Source organism: Protopterus annectens, chromosome 3.part0 (genome assembly GCF_019279795.1).
Source record: "Protopterus annectens isolate FY-2018-M chromosome 3.part0, PAN1.0, whole genome shotgun sequence".
NCBI lineage: Eukaryota > Metazoa > Chordata > Ceratodontiformes > Protopteridae > Protopterus > Protopterus annectens.
In genome coordinates this window covers 1,145,416,733-1,145,433,649 of record NC_056731.1, presented here as the reverse complement: position 1 = coordinate 1,145,433,649, position 16,917 = coordinate 1,145,416,733, and the positions used below count along the sequence as shown (strand labels likewise).

The 16,917-nt window shown below is 37.0% G+C and overlaps 1 protein-coding gene across 1 annotated transcript in view; it reads right to left on the bottom strand.

Annotated features, from left to right (window-relative positions):
- The window catches only part of ESCO1 (establishment of sister chromatid cohesion N-acetyltransferase 1), a gene marked incomplete in the record, with an annotated part of 993,102 nt that overhangs the window by 675,272 nt on the left and 300,913 nt on the right, over positions 1–16,917 (bottom strand).

The window sequence follows — 16,917 nt, the reverse complement described above, 5'->3', positions numbered from 1 at the left end:
AAGTACAGTACCATGGACACCCCCCATTGCAAATCACCACCACTTCACTCACTCCCCCTGATCAGAATGCATGAAAATTTGGATGAATGATCACCTCAGCTCCATACAAACTTGCTGCAAGTTTGCACTGACAGTTCAGCTCAGTGGATTAAGGCTATGAGCTACTAACACGCTTCATCCTATGACTTCACGATGGCTGCCCATTGAGTAACAGCTTAATTCTGGCTCTCCCAGTCTGAAAACAGAAACTTAGAAAAAGCCAGTGTACCTAGATTTCTGGGTAAATTTCAGTAACTGACTAGTAACTGCACTGCCTAGATAACAGGAAAAAAGAAATATAAAGGAACTGGAGGAAAATCGGCTACAAAAGTTGAAGGAAAAAAAGAAACAGACTAGGAAAGGTACTGCAGTTGTTCAGAATGAAACAGTGCAAATTCCAGACATGACTTCCAGTAATATAGAGGAAAGTATAAAGCAGCTGCACACAGACCTGGCTAAAATAAACAAAACACTGATGGAGTATATCAACACAAACAATAAAAAGCTTGAAAAATGGAAGCTTGGAACACATATTCAGATAAGGTGACATGACTGCAAAACTCAGAGGTTAAAATGAAGAAAAGACTGTCTGAATATGGAACTGCACAAGAAGAGATGTTCATAAGAATTGCTAACTGAATGGGCACATCTTGTGTATGTTCCAAACCTGGCTACAAGACAACAACCTAGACCTTTAATAGTAAAAATGCAATCTTATCAGCAGGAGTTGACTCCGACAAAAATTGTGGTAGAAGGACAAAGTACTAAAAGTTGGAGACAGCAGAGTGTGGAAAATGACTACTCATTGCACACCATGCAGAAGAGGAATACATTATCATGGTATGCCGAGAAACAGGCATGAGATTCAAACTGCTGTACCCAGCTATCCTCAAAATATTTTTCTCTGGAGGAACAAAAACATTTTTTGATGAAATACATGTTAAGGAAGAAATAGTTTTTTGCTGGACAAACTTTTGTGAGTTGTGATAAAAAAAGATTCTGCTTCTTGTTCTTCTGGTAATAAAGACTAGAGAGAGACTGTGCCAGTGAAAACTTTCCCAGTGTTTCAATGGAAAATGATTGAGAGAGAGAAAAAGTACAGAAGTTGACTAGAAGAATCAAGACTGCAATGGAGATGAAGAAGAGGCAGGGTTTGGGAGATGGAGATGAACAGAAATAGAAAAAAAAGTATCTGTAAATATTGGACTTTAACCCTGTAGGGGACTCTAAAGCATGCACCTACTTCATGTCATTAATGTTCGGAAAAATACTCAGAAGAGAGGAAGAGAAGGGAGAGAGTCAAGTAAAACAAAAGTAATACTGTTAAGAAAAAATTAAGTGGTGCATGATTTTCTCTGTTATTATAATGCATTTTTCCAGTTATTTTTAAGTGTAATGAGTATACTAATGTAAATAGGTGCTTCTGTTTATTCTTTTTGTTTCTTTCTCCCTTGTCTCCTTCTCCTTTTTTAGTTTTAAGAAATCTAGGCACTGCAAAGTAACAAAAAGTATGTAAATGAAAAAGAATTATTGAATATTATAAGGTCTTTTTTCTAGTAAACAGTGCTGTATCTGGTTTTCATATCATTAGCAGACAATCTAATAAAGAGAAATGTTTGGAGAAAATGTTTTCCGAAAGCATTCAAGTGTTTCCCAGGTGGGAGAGGTAGAAAGATAAGGCAAAAACTAGACAGCACTTAATAGAATCAGAAGCTCTACCATGCGTCTTAGCATGGATAAGCTTTCTTTCTGTTTAGCTCAAGTCTGTGGGTGTAGCTGTCAGTTTTGAACTTATGTTCATATTAAGGGGTAAAAACTTCAATATTTAAAGATGTACATAGTTTTGCGTGTAAGTTATTAGGTTTTGGGGGTTACTGGGTTTGTGTGCGTGTGTATTTTATTTGAGGGTTTTCAATAAAAACAAGAAGTTCTGCAAGATGTGACAGGCTCAACTGGAGATGACAAGAAACAGCAGTACATAGGATTAACCTGCCAAACAGTGCATGCATGTAACACAAAAGCTGGAACTAGACATTTAAAAAAGCTGTCACACATAAAATGTGGGAATAATAATCCCTCAAGAATATGATTCTTTCTATAATGTCTTTAAACATTAATGGTCTCATAGATAAATCTCAAATCACAACCACGAACCAAATATTCCCAATGCTGTAAATCCAAAGAAACCTCCGCTCGGGTAATGAGGAAAGCACCAAAAATTTTTTGACAGTTCAGTTCACAATAAACACAAATATCCAAGTCTGATAGTCCGGTTAAGCGCTTTACAAGCAGATTTCATCTGTCAATAAATTTTTGGTGCTTTCCTCATTACCCGAGCGGAGGTTTTTTTGAATTTACAGCATTGGGAATATTTGGTTCATAGATAAATCTGAAAAAGAGTAGTGAACTATATTAAAAAAGTAGAGTGTAATTAGCTATGCGACATGCTTGGAAAGAACTAAACATATGAATTTGATAAAGGTTTTCAGGATGGTTATGCAGAATACATGGGGGAAAGGAATAAAGGTGTACTTAAATTACAAGAGGAGCTCTACACGTCTATATTAGAAGACCGAATGTTTAGGTGATCGAACACCTAAACATCAATATTTTATTATCAAAAGCAAAAAAATGTGAACGGCCAATTTAATGCAGGGAAAGATTTCCCTTGGCCGTTCACAGGCGTTTGCTATTTCCTACTGTTGAGCGATCTCGGAGTTGGTATATTTAGTTAGCGGGGGGGGGGGGGTGAAGCCGCCCACTTAAATTTAGATGTAAAGTATTGTTTTTTTGTGTTGTGGCCGAGGGACGTGTTTCTCTGGGTCATTCGACATTGTGTGATTCGATATTAGAAGATCGATGTTTAGGTGTTCGATCACCTAAACATTCAGTCTTCTAATACAGACCCGAGCTTTACTAGTAATAGAAGACAGGGAAAAAAGACAATGGCAGATTTGTAGTACTACGGGCTACAGGCAAGGGAAGAGGATTACACTGGCATGTATTTATGCCCCACCGAAAACTGCTATAACAGAGCTAAAGAAAATTCTGGGAGAAATAATCCGCTTTCAGCAAGGAATATTACTTATAGGTGGAGACTGGAATTTGATTTGCAACAGTGAAGATGTGTCCGGGGGCCCACCTAACAAAGGTCGGTAGATTTTTAAAGAAATTTATGAAAATATTTAGCATGGAAGATGAGAATTCAGTGCTAGGAATCCAGAGTGAATTTACTTATTATTCCCAGAGATGCAAAAACTGGGCTAGGCTAGATAGAATTTACATTTCACAAGAACATGTGCATTTAATTGAAGGTTTTGATATGCACCCAATAACTATTTCAGATCATGCACCAATAATAACTAAAATAAAAACACAGGGTAATGAAATAAAAATGAGACACTGGTGCTTTCCCACTTACCTGTTGAAAAGAGAGGAATTTAAGGAATAGACAGCGGAGTTTATTCAGGAGCTATTAAAGACATAAACTTCAGAAAATATAGCTAGTGAATTCGATAAAATTAAAATGGAATTTAAAAATAGGATGGAAATAAAAGAAAGGGATACATGGTTAAGAAGTAACAATAATTATTTAGAGGGACTGACAAATATTAAACTACTGCAAAATAGGGGGCATCTCAGAAGAAGAGGAGCAACTACAGAATGCTATACAGAAAATAAGGGACTACCTTGATAATACGCATGAGTTTGGAAAGACTGCCGTTAAGCAACTGTTTTTTGATAACTCCTCTAGAGAACAAAACCTTTTAGCACAACGACTTAGACAACAGAAAGTAGAAGGCCTATCACCAAGCTTAAGGAGCCTATTACAAGGAAGATGACTAGGGATTCCTGTGGAAGTATTAGAAATAATATTGGAAATTGTATGTATGTCTTTATAAAGCAGAGAAATATGGAAATCAAGAAAAGGTGGTGGTTGTTTTTCTTTTGGCTTTTGCCGGTTAGGAGTCGCCACATCGGAACTCCGGTCCGCTAATGACTGGCAGTTGATTTTATGGTGCCGAGGTGCCAGCCAGACGCCAAACCTTCAAAGGCACGCCCATTCACACATGTCTTTCGAATGCCACTCGACCACGGGGAGGACATGCAGACTCCACACACAAGGCGCTCTATCCGATAATCGAACAGCAGAACCTCTTGCTGTGAGGCGACAATGCTACTGCTGCACCACCGCGGTTCTACAAATGGAAATATTTATGGAATAATTAAATATGCCATGACTAGAGAGAAGAGGCTCAATTACTAACAGTTAGGACAGGAACTAATCTACAGGAAAGTCCCCATGATAGATGGTACTCCTGTGGAAGTTTGGAAGCTAGAAGGGAAAAAAAATGATCAACTAGAAGGTTTTGTTTAACGGTACTTTAAGAGGAGGAAAAGCACCAACAGATCCTGGAAGAAAGCGATAGTAGCTGTACTACCAAAAGAAGGTAAAGATCCATCAGATCCATCTTCATACAGGCCCATTTCAACACAACACTAAATCATGATTATAAAGTGTTTATGTTCATAATGGCTACAAGAATGGCAAAAGTGATGTCAAAATTGATAGATAAGGATCAATGGGGTTTTGTGGAGGGAAGACAAACATTTGACAACAAACAGAACAGTGATGATGCAAACGGAAGCAGAGTGCAAGAAAATACCACTGTTGCTGGTAGGTCTTGATGCAGAGAAAGCATTTGACAGAGTAAGCTGGGATTTTATGAGCAGAGCAACATAAGCATTTGCATTCCCTGATAAAATTATAAGGTTGATTAGGAGGATATATGAAGGATCAGATGCAAAAACTAAAGTGGGTGGGGTCCTCTCTGACAATCTCTGCTTGAGCAGAGGAACCAGCCAGGGGTGGCCTCTCTCACCTTTGTTATTTGCATTATATTTAGAACCACTAGCAAAGAAAATAAGGGACTCAGAAATTCAAGGATATAATTAGTATGGTAGTCAAGAAAGCTGGCTGTATTTGCAAATGACATTATTTTATACCAGGCAAAACCAGAAAGTGACATTACAATGTTGTGGAACATACTAAGACAGTTTCAAACCTTTACAGGATACAAAATTAATGAAGCAAAAACAAAAGCAATAGCAGCAAATTATGTACCCACATACAAACTGGTTTAGCAATATCCATACTTATGAGGACATGGCAAAATGAAATATTTAGAAGTATGGATTAAAAATGATACTGGTGTGGCAGCTAAGGATAGGTGGGAAGAGACTAAAAAGATAATACAAAAACTCAGAAAATGGAAGCTCAGTTATATGGACATTGACAGTAAGATGCAAGCAGTTGAAATGTTTTTAGTCCCTTTAGTCTTGCACAAGTTAGTCACTTTACTCTTATGCATAGGTTAGGCATATTTTTATCAACCACAGGACAAGTTGTGGTTTGCAATTAATAAAGAGCTGAAGGGTGTTATTTGGGAGGGAAAGATGGCCAGAGTCAATTGGGATAAGCTTATTCTTCCAACAGAAGGCAGACTGGCATTACCAAGAGTTGAAGGAGTATTTCAGAGCAACAGTTAACGTTCCTATATTTAGCACAAGCAGAAAACTATAATTCTAAGTGGAAAGAGATTATGATGAAACAGGGTGGAAGCTCAAGTAACAAGGAGAGACTGGGATTTTGGATGCAGACCTTTAAGGAGAATAATAATCGCACAGAATATTATATTCATAAAGTAGCAGAAAGTCTTCTAAGAACTAAGCCAACAATGGGAATGGAGAAAGGAGATTCTGCAAACAGGGTTGACTGGAATTAGAGGTACAGATAAAAGGCAAGGGGGTCAGGAATGTATTGAAGGAACAAGGTACTGGCAAGCATATAACTAGAGAGGGAAAGGTAACAGAATGGAGAGATGTCAAGAACTTATTTGGACTGCAGGATAATTATATCAATCTTTGATATGGAAGGCATTCAGAGTATAGGAAAAGTGAAACTAGGGGGTCCTAAACGAAAGACAAGCTCTGGCAGAGTTTTTAGTAGAATCTAGTACAGAAGTTGCCATTAAGAAAGGAATAATTGGTGCAGCATATAAAACATTGCATGATAACTACAAGAATTAAATCAAAGGAGGTTAGGGAGCACTGGGAAGAGAGATTAGATAAGCAACTCACAAACAAACAATGAGGGGATATATGTATGTCTCCCAAATATGTAACAAAATCGACAAGATTTTGGGTCTTTGCCTGGAAGTACTTCCATAGATATTTTATACTCCTAGCAGACTTCAAAGAATTTTTCCTCAGGTACACAGCAAATGTTGGAGGTGTGATGGGGCAGAAAGAGGTAACTGGGAAAATATTTTCTGGAGTGCAATGCATTGGCAGACATTAAAAAGACTCCCTGCAGACTGTTCTGTTTGAGACGCTGGGTGAGCAGGTTGGGGTGACTAGGGAAATGATTTTTTGAGCTATGATACAAAATCAGCACTGCCTAGACATAGTAAGGCCTTTCTGAGTCTAATTATGATGGCTGCCAAAAAAACAATTCCCAGAAAGTGGAAATCAAAAGTCTAAACCAACCTTACTATTAGTAGTGAAGGTAGTTGTTGTCTTTCGGCTTTTCCCGGTTAAGGGTCACCACAGTGGAACTCCAGTCCACTAATGATTGGCAGCTGATTTTCACGAACACCGAGGTGCCTGCTCGACATTCAACCTTCAACGAAGGCACGCCCATTTACGCATATCTTTCGAACGCCCACCCCAACCGCAGGGAGGACATGCAGACTCCACACAGAAGGCACTCCCCGCACTCCAGCTGGGAATCGAACGGGAGAAACTCTTCCTGTGAGCCAACAATGCTACAGCTGCACCACCGCGTAACAGAGTTAAAACATCTGCAACTGGATAAGGGTAGGAGCAAATTACACAGGAAAAATGGAAACTGTGGGATCAATACATGCAGAGGAGGAACAAGTTTTAAAATTAAGAATTTGAACAAGCTATGCAATGGCTGACTAACAATGACTGGATATATTGTGTTGCACAATTTGGAATGTATAATGTTTACAACTGAGATTGTGTCGCCATGGTTTATTTTCATTTATATAAATGTAACATGGCCCATGTCTACATGTTAATTTAATAAAGATGTTTCTGGTTTTAAAATAAAAACTAGCTTTACCCTAGAGTCCAAAGTTTCATTTCCAACCACCCCAATTGGCAAGATTTGTGACTTTGAGCGAGGTCACTTAGACAATGCTTCCAGATCTTCACTGAAAAGAGGCTTGTGCCTAGTAAGTTTAACCCAGTTAAATTAATAAAAATACCACAGCATTCATAAAGAGATCTTCAAAGATACAACCTTAAAGACTCCCAACAAACTCTTATTTAACTATTAACTGTGCCCATATCACAAAGTCTATGATTACTCTGCAACTTTGATTCAGAACCAGGTATACCTACTGAATCAGTTTGCTGACAGTGCTCTGCTCCTAATTTTATGTACTTGCTCACACACAGCATCTATCAATGCATTTCTTAAGACCATGTTGAGGAACTTCTCCATCCTATAAAGGACTATTTTGAAATCTAGTTCTTATCTGTTACCTTGCTATATACACAAACACATATGCTCTATGCTACAACCATTCCTTTTGGCAGTGTTTTCAGTGTTAGTTTTGATTAAATATTTGTGTTTTGCGAACCATTTACTCCACATATGTTGTTGTTTCATTCCAATGCAGCTAGTGAAACTGTTTACCTCTAAAATCACACTCTGATAATTAAAAGACTCCCTGCAGACTGTTCTGTTTGAGACGCTGGGTGAGCAGGTTGGGGTGACTAGGGAAATGACTTTTTGAGCTATGATACAAAATCAGCACTGCCTAGACATAGTAAGGCCTTTCTGAGTCTAATTATGATGGCTGCCAAAAAAACAATTCCCAGAAAGTGGAAATCAAAAGTCTAAACCAACCTTACTATTAGTAGTGAAGGTAGTTGTTGTTGTCTTTCGGCTTTTCCCGGTTAAGGGTCGCCACAGTGGAACTCCAGTCCACTAATGACTGGCAGCTGATTTTCACGAACACCGAGGTGCCAGCTCGACATTCAACCTTCAACGAAGGCATGCCCATTTACGCATATCTTTCGAACGCCCACCCCAACCGCGGGGAGGACATGCAGACTCCACACAGAAGGCACTCCCCGCACTCCAGCTGGGAATCGAACTGGAGAAACTCTTGCTGTGAGCCAACAATGCTACCGCTGCACCACTGCGTAACAGAGTTAAAACATCTGCAACTGGATAAGGGTAGGAGCAAATTACACAGGAAAAATGGAAACTGTGGGATCAATACATGCAGAGGAGGAACAAGTTTTAAAATTAAGAATTTGAACAAGCTATGCAATGGCTGACTAACAATGACTGGATATATTGTGTTGCACAATTTGGAATGTATAATGTTTGCAACTGAGATCGTGTCGCCATGGTTTATTTTCATTTATATAAATGTAACATGGCCCATGTCTACATGTTAATTTAATAAAGATGTTTCTGGTTTTAAAATAAAAACTAGCTTTACCCTAGAGTTACCAAGATTGCTGTTACTGGTGGCTGCCCCTTCTGTATAACAGAAAAAGTAAAATTCAATGTCTTTCGACAAATGCAGACAATGCTGCAGATCTTTAGGTCCCTGAACTACTCCTGTAGGCCTAGTAAGTCTTCACGGACACAGTCAAAGGAAACCAATGTAATACTTCAATGCAAAGAAATGCTGCTAAAATCCAAATCTCCCAATAAAAAATGGTTTTATTAAAAGTGCACAGAACAAAGTCTATGATTACTCTGCAACTTTGATTCAGAACCAGGTATACTTACAGCATCTAGTTTAAAAGACAACACTATGCAGTGATAGGTTACAATAAATTAATTACATTAAATCAATTACAATTTAAAGCGCCATACCAAAAGACTCCTTATACATTTCTTTAAGCACATTTCTTTAAAAACTTTAAAATCAATATTAATATTAACAATATTAGAATAAACTACTAATAATACATTACTCAGTGGCATTTTACATATAAAATAACAATTCATATATAGATAGTAATAATAATCCATTCCCATCAAACATCACAAACCATCATTAGTAGCAGAACATAAACGGACCCATTATTCCTAGATCTTATGGTCTTGGAATTCTTCTGTTTCTCAGAACAGGTTTAATGTGAATCTTGTCATTTAAACCAGGTGGTTCATCAGCCCTAAGTCTAATGATCCACCTCATTTCACATTCTAGGGTGTGATTTATTAAATCACCCCCTCTATAGTAAGGTGTTAAGTATTGTATAACATTAAATTTAAAGATGTGATTCTGGCCTAATATTTTATTATGTCTGGCCAATGCATTAAACTCTGACCCTTTCCTTATATGGTAATTATGTTCCCTAATGCGGTCCTTAAATGGTCTATTGGTCTTCCCCACATAAAATGAGGGGCACTTTTCACATCTAGCCAAATAGACCACATTCCTGCTACTACAATCTGTATTGGTGTTAAATTGGAATGTTCGTCCAGTGACAGGGTGTAAAAAAGTCACATCCTCACTTATGTGGGTACAGTGGTTACACTTCCCACATTTTACTGTATTTCTATCTATATTAGTAACCAGTTGTTTACACATAGTATTCTTTGGTCTACATAATAACCTTTTCAGGTTAGGTTTATTCCTATGTGCAAATCTAGGTTGAGGTCCTACTATATTTGCCACTTCACTATCTGATAACAGGCTGTCCCAGTTCTTAAAGAACATCTCCTTAATCTCCCTGGTATCCCTAGTGAAGGAGATAATGGGCCTAACCTTAACCATCTGTTCTGAAGAAGTAATCCCTCTATATTGTTCATTCCAATTTGAAAAGAAAGGCGCCGCCCTGGTAGACCTAAGGTTATGTACTTCTAGGATGACCTGATCAACTAACTCGGGGTCATAATTCCTGTCAATAAACCTCATTCTCATCTCTTCTACTTCTTTCAAATAATATTCATCCATAGGATTATACCTGGATGCTCTCATAAATTGTCCCTTTAAAATATTATAAAATATGTATTTTGGATGCATACTTTCTCTACATAACAATGTATTCCGGTGACATAATTTGCGATGTATCGAAGTATTCAAAAGTCCATTATCCAATCTAAATACTTCCACATCCAAGTAAGAAATCCTATCATAAGAACAACATAAAGTAAACTTAAGGAAATCTGTAGAAGAATTCATGGTATTCACAAATTCCTGAAGCTTATCAATACAACCAAACCATATGAAAAACAGGTCATCCACAAATCTGCGGTATAAGCCCCCAAATTCATTAAATAGGGGGGGAACATGTACGAATTTATCCTCCCATGCAGCCATTACAAGGTTGGTGTAGCTATTGGCACACGAAGTGCCCATAGCCACGCCATCCTTCTGGAGGTAAAAATTCTCACCAAAAATAAATAGATTATTGGATAGCACCATCTCTAAATAAAGTGTAATCAAATCTATCTTATCTGCAGAAAAATCAGAATGGAGTCTTAAGTAATCTTGTATATAATTAATTCCTGTTTCATTTGGTATTACTGTAAAAAGACTCTAGCGTCTAATGTCACTAACAGGAACTGTCTCTCCTCATCAATGTCCTTAGTATATGTGTACAGATCTAATAAAAATTGTTTACTGTCTTTTAATATATGTACATTTTTATCAACCAATGGTCTCAAAACATTCTCTATGTAAATTGATAACGGCTCAGTTACCCATCCCTGGCCTGCCACAATGGGCCTCATAGGTGGATTATTATAGGATTTGTGTACTTTTGGTAGCCCCTGTATTATCGGCACCACTGGATGCTCAACTTTAAAATATTGATATAATTCTTCACTGGTTACTAATATAGATAGAAATACAGTAAAATGTGGGAAGTGTAACCACTGTACCCACATAAGTGAGGATGTGACTTTTTTACACCCTGTCACTGGACGAACATTCCAATTTAACACCAATACAGATTGTAGTAGCAGGAATGTGGTCTATTTGGCTAGATGTGAAAAGTGCCCCTCATTTTATGTGGGGAAGACCAATAGACCATTTAAGGACCGCATTAGGGAACATAATTACCATATAAGGAAAGGGTCAGAGTTTAATGCATTGGCCAGACATAATAAAATATTAGGCCAGAATCACATCTTTAAATTTAATGTTATACAATACTTAACACCTTACTATAGGGGTGATTTAATAAATCACACCCTAGAATGTGAAATGAGGTGGATCATTAGACTTAGGGCTGATGAACCACCTGGTTTAAATGACAAGATTCACATTAAACCTGTTCTGAGAAACAGAAGAATTCCAAGACCATAAGATCTAGGAATAATGGGTCCGTTTTATGTTCTGCTACTAATGATGGTTTGTGATGTTTGATGGGAATGGATTATTATTACTATCTATATATGAATTGTTATTTTTATATGTAAAATGCCACTGAGTAATGTATTATTAGTAGTTTATTCTAATATTGTTAATATTAATATTGATTTTAAAGTTTTTTAAAGAAATGTGCTTAAAGAAATGTATAAGGAGTCTTTTGGTATGGCGCTTTAAATTGTAATTGATTTAATGTAATTAATTTATTGTAACCTATCACTGCATAGTGTTGTCTTTTTAAACTAGATGCTGTTAAGCATTTTTTATAGTCTGATGAAGCCTAACGGCGAAAGCGCTCACTTGTTCTGTGCACTTTTCGAATAAAACCATTTTTTATTGACCGGAGATTTGGATTTTAGCAGCATTTCTTTGCATTGAAGTATTACATTGGTTTCCTTTGACTGTGTCCGTGAAGACTACGATTTCCCTACAGGAGTAGTTCCAGGGACCTAAAGAAGGAGCGTGCATCGTTGTACTGCATTTGTCGAAAGACATTGAATTTTACTTTTTCTGTTATACAGAAGGGGCAGCCACCAGTAACAGCAATCTTGGTAACTGTATGTTTTTTGTTTATTTCGCTGTTAACTGGTTTTTCTGGGTTTGCCGTGCTAGCTTTGTTGTTTATTTTACGCTATTTTGTGCGGCAACCAAGGATGACGGCACACGCCCCCAGCGTGAACATAGAACTTCCGTATGTTCCAGCTACGGCTGGGAAGGAAAATTCTGATAAGGGAACATCCCGCTTTGAAGCTTGTTTGGCTGGTAACGTTAATGTACTGCTGGATTTTCAACCAAACATTGAGGATGGTGATAATGAAGTAATATTGGACAATACAACGAACATTTCGAAGGAATTACAGGAACTAGAAGGTGCTTTTGTGAAGCTGAAGAAACTACAGGTACAAAGACAGTATTTTGAAGCCTGTTTAAACAAAAAGATTGTACCTCGTGGCCGCATTTTAAAGATGCCCACTTCAGGAAATAGATTTCCTGACTTGCTTTTCAAATGGCAACAATTGAACATTGAACTAAGTTACAATTATATGAAATTGTTAATAGATTATCATATGCCAGAAGAAATTATGTTAAAAAACTTGGTCAATGAATGTTTTAAAAATGTACGCTCGAAATGTATTAGTACATATATGCATAATCAAGTGGAAAGAGTGATGGATGATGTGTGCCTGCTAGAAAAACGTTTAATTGAACAGAAAAAAGTAAAAATTAGTAGAGACGTCAGGGATTTTAGAAACAACCATGTATTCACCTGGCCTAGGGAACAGAATAGAACTAGTCCAAATGCAGGGTTTGGACATCGAGGCACTTATACTACACATGTTAATAGGACCTTAGGAGATGTGAATGTTGCACAGGTTGCACATAATCCTGTTAGGGAGGTGAATATTACAGATACCTCTGAGGTTCAGGTCGTAAGCGCCATTATGGCGAAAACATCAGTGACATCTGGACAGTCTGAGGAAAGAGGAGTGAATGCACTTGATGTGGAGGAGAATATGCCTACCCCCAGTATTTCTGATGTGGGAAATGTTATACAATTAGAGAGTAATATGAAAGCAGATAGTCCTACAAGTACTAGGAACATACAGGCCTCTAAGGAAGCTATAGTTAGACCTAAAACAATATTAGGGGGGAAAATTGGTAATAACTCTTTACAAAAGGAGAACATCCCTTTCCCTATAGCAGGGGCAACATTACGAAAGACAACTTCAGGGAGCAGAGGCAGACACAAAAGGAAGGGGTCAATGGAGGACTACAATGGGCCCACACTAAAGAGGATGTGGGAGAAGACCGTACATTAATAGTGAACCTCTCCACAAGGATTTTAAATGAATATGAAGTACAGGTTTTAAATAAGGGTTTAAATTTTATACCCGCTCGACGGGATAATGTGGCAGATTCAGTTATTGATTCAAAAATGTTTACTAGAAATATTCAGCTAAGACTTGATTACGGTTCAGGAAATGGTAGTCAGACCGCCTTTCGTTTTCGCCCGAATAGTACATATGTACCTCAATTGCACCCGGTAGTGGAAGTGTTTGGGAGAGTAATTGAGAATAACATTCACACACATTTTGTAACACATCAGCATATGAAACATGGCCAGAACTTGACTTATAAACAGAGGCAAGCATTAAAGGATTTGAGGAATGATGAGAAACTTGTAATAAGACCGGCGGATAAAGGTGGCCCCATTGTGTTAATGGATACCACCGATTACAACAATAGAATGTTGCAGCTTTTGAGTGATAATAATTTTTATGATAAAATTGATGAAACAATAGTTGCACAGAAAGTTTTTGATGTCTATTATACTTTAGATGATCTTTTAATGACATCTACTATAACTGAAGAATTATATCAATATTTTAAAGTTGAGCATCCAGTGGTGCCGATAATACAGGGGCTACCAAAAGTACACAAATCCTATAATAATCCACCTATGAGGCCCATTGTGGCAGGCCAGGATGGGTAACTGAGCCGTTATCAATTTACATAGAGAATGTTTTGAGACCATTGGTTGATAAAAATGTACATATATTAAAAGACAGTAAACAATTTTTATTAGATCTGTACACATATACTAAGGACATTGATGAGGAGAGACAGTTCCTGTTAGTGACATTAGACGTTGTGAGTCTTTTTACAGTAATACCAAATGAAACAGGAATTAATTATATACAAGATTACTTAAGACTCCATTCTGATTTTTCTGCAGATAAGATAGATTTGATTACACTTTATTTAGAGATGGTGCTATCCAATAATCTATTTATTTTTGGTGAGAATTTTACCTCCAGAAGGATGGCGTGGCTATGGGCACTTGTGCCAATAGCTACGCCAACCTTGTAATAGCTGCATGGGAGGATAAATTCTTACATGTTTCCCTATTTAATGAATTTGGGGGCTTATACATAGATTTGTGGATGACCTGTTTTCATATGGTTTGGGGTATTGATAAGCTTCAGGAATTTGTGAATACCATGAATTCTTCTACAGATTTCCTTAAGTTTACTTTATGTTGTTCTTATGATAGGATTTCTTACTTGGATGTGGAAGTATTTAGATTGGATAATGGACTTTGAATACTTGATACATCGCAAATTATGTCACCGAATACATTGTTATGTAGAGAAAGTATGCATCAAAATACATATTTTATAATATTTTAAAGGGACAATTTATGAGAGCATCCAGGTATAATCCTATGGATGAATATTATTTGAAAGAAGTAGAAGAGATGAGAATGAGGTTTATTGACAGGAATTATGACCCGAGTTAGTTGATCAGGTCATCCTAGAAGTACATAACCTTAGGTCTACCAGAGTGGCGCCTTTCTTTTCAAATTGGAATGAACAATATAGAGGGATTACTTCTTCAGAACAGATGGTTAAGGTTAGGCCCATTATCTCCTTCACTAGGGATACCAGGGAGATTAAGGAGATGTTCTTTAAGAACTGGGACATCCTGTTATCAGATAGTGAAGTGGCAAATATAGTAGGACCTCAACCTAGATTTGCACATAGGAATAAACCTAACCTGAAAAGGTTATTATGTAGACCAAAGAATACTATGTGTAAACAACTGGTTACTAATATAGATAGAAATACAGTAAAATGTGGGATGTGTAACCACTGTACCCACATAAGTGAGGATGTGACTTTTTTACACCCTGTCACTGGACGAACATTCCAATTTAACACCAATACAGATTGTAGTAGCAGGAATGTGGTCTATTTGGCTAGATGTGAAAAGTGCCCCTCATTTTATGTGGGGAAGACCAATAGACCATTTAAGGACCGCATTAGGGAACATAATTACCATATAAGGAAAGGGTCAGAGTTTAATGCATTGGCCAGACATAATAAAATATTAGGCCAGAATCACATCTTTAAATTTAATGTTATACAATACTTAACACCTTACTATAGAGGGGGTGATTTAATAAATCACACCCTAGAATGTGAAATGAGGTGGATCATTAGACTTAGGGCTGATGAACCACCTGGTTTAAATGACAAGATTCACATTAAACCTGTTCTGAGAAACAGAAGAATTCCAAGACCATAAGATCTAGGAATAATGGGTCCGTTTTATGTTCTGCTACTAATGATGGTTTGTGATGTTTGATGGGAATGGATTATTATTACTATCTATATATGAATTGTTATTTTTATATGTAAAATGCCACTGAGTAATGTATTATTAGTAGTTTATTCTAATATTGTTAATATTAATATTGATTTTAAAGTTTTTTAAAGAAATGTGCTTAAAGAAATGTATAAGGAGTCTTTTGGTATGGCTTTAAATTGTAATTGATTTAATGTAATTAATTTATTGTAACCTATCACTGCATAGTGTTGTCTTTTTAAACTAGATGCTGTTAAGCATTTTTTATAGTCTGATGAAGCCTAACGTAAAGCTCACTTGTTCTGTGCACTTTTCGAATAAAACCATTTTTTATTGACCGGAGATTTGGATTTTAGCAGCATTTCTTTGCATTGAAGTATTACATTGGTTTCCTTTGACTGTGTCCGTGAAGACTACGATTTCCCTACAGGAGTAGTTCCAGGGACCTAAAGAAGGAGCGTGCATCGTTGTACTGCATTTGTCGAAAGACATTGAATTTTACTTTTTCTGTTATACAGAAGGGGCAGCCACCAGTAACAGCAATCTTGGTAACTGTATGTTTTTTGTTTATTTCGCTGTTAACTGGTTTTTCTGGGTTGCCGTACTAGCTTTTGTTGTTTATTTTAGCTTTACCCTAGAGTCCAAAGTTTCATTTCCAACCGCCCCAATTGGCAAGATTTGTGACTTTGAGCGAGGTCACTTAGACAATGCTTCCAGATCTTCACTGAAAAGAGGCTTGTGCCTATTAAGTTTAACCCAGTTAAATTAATAAAAATACCACAGCATTCATAAAGAGATCTTCAAAGATACAACCTTATAGACTCCCAACAAACTCTTATTTAACTATTAACTGTGCTCATATCACAAAGTCTATGATTACTCTGCAACTTTGATTCAGAACCAGGTATACCTACTGAATCAGTTTGCTGACAGTGCTCTGCTCCTAATTTTATGTACTTGCTCACACACAGCATCTATCAATGCATTTCTTAAGACCATGTTGAGGAACTTCTCCATCCTATAAAGGACTATTTTGAAATCTAGTTCTTATCTGTTACCTTGCTATATACACAAACACATATGCTCTATGCTACAACCATTCCTTTTGGCAGTGTTTTCAGTGTTAGTTTTGATTAAATATTTGTGTTTTGCGAACCATTTACTCCACATATGTTGTTGTTTCATTCCAATGCAGCTAGTGAAACTGTTTACCTCTAAAATCACACTCTGATAATATGTAGGGACAAGCCAAAATAAAAATATAAATAACTTCAGTGCTTGTTTTGGGAAGAGT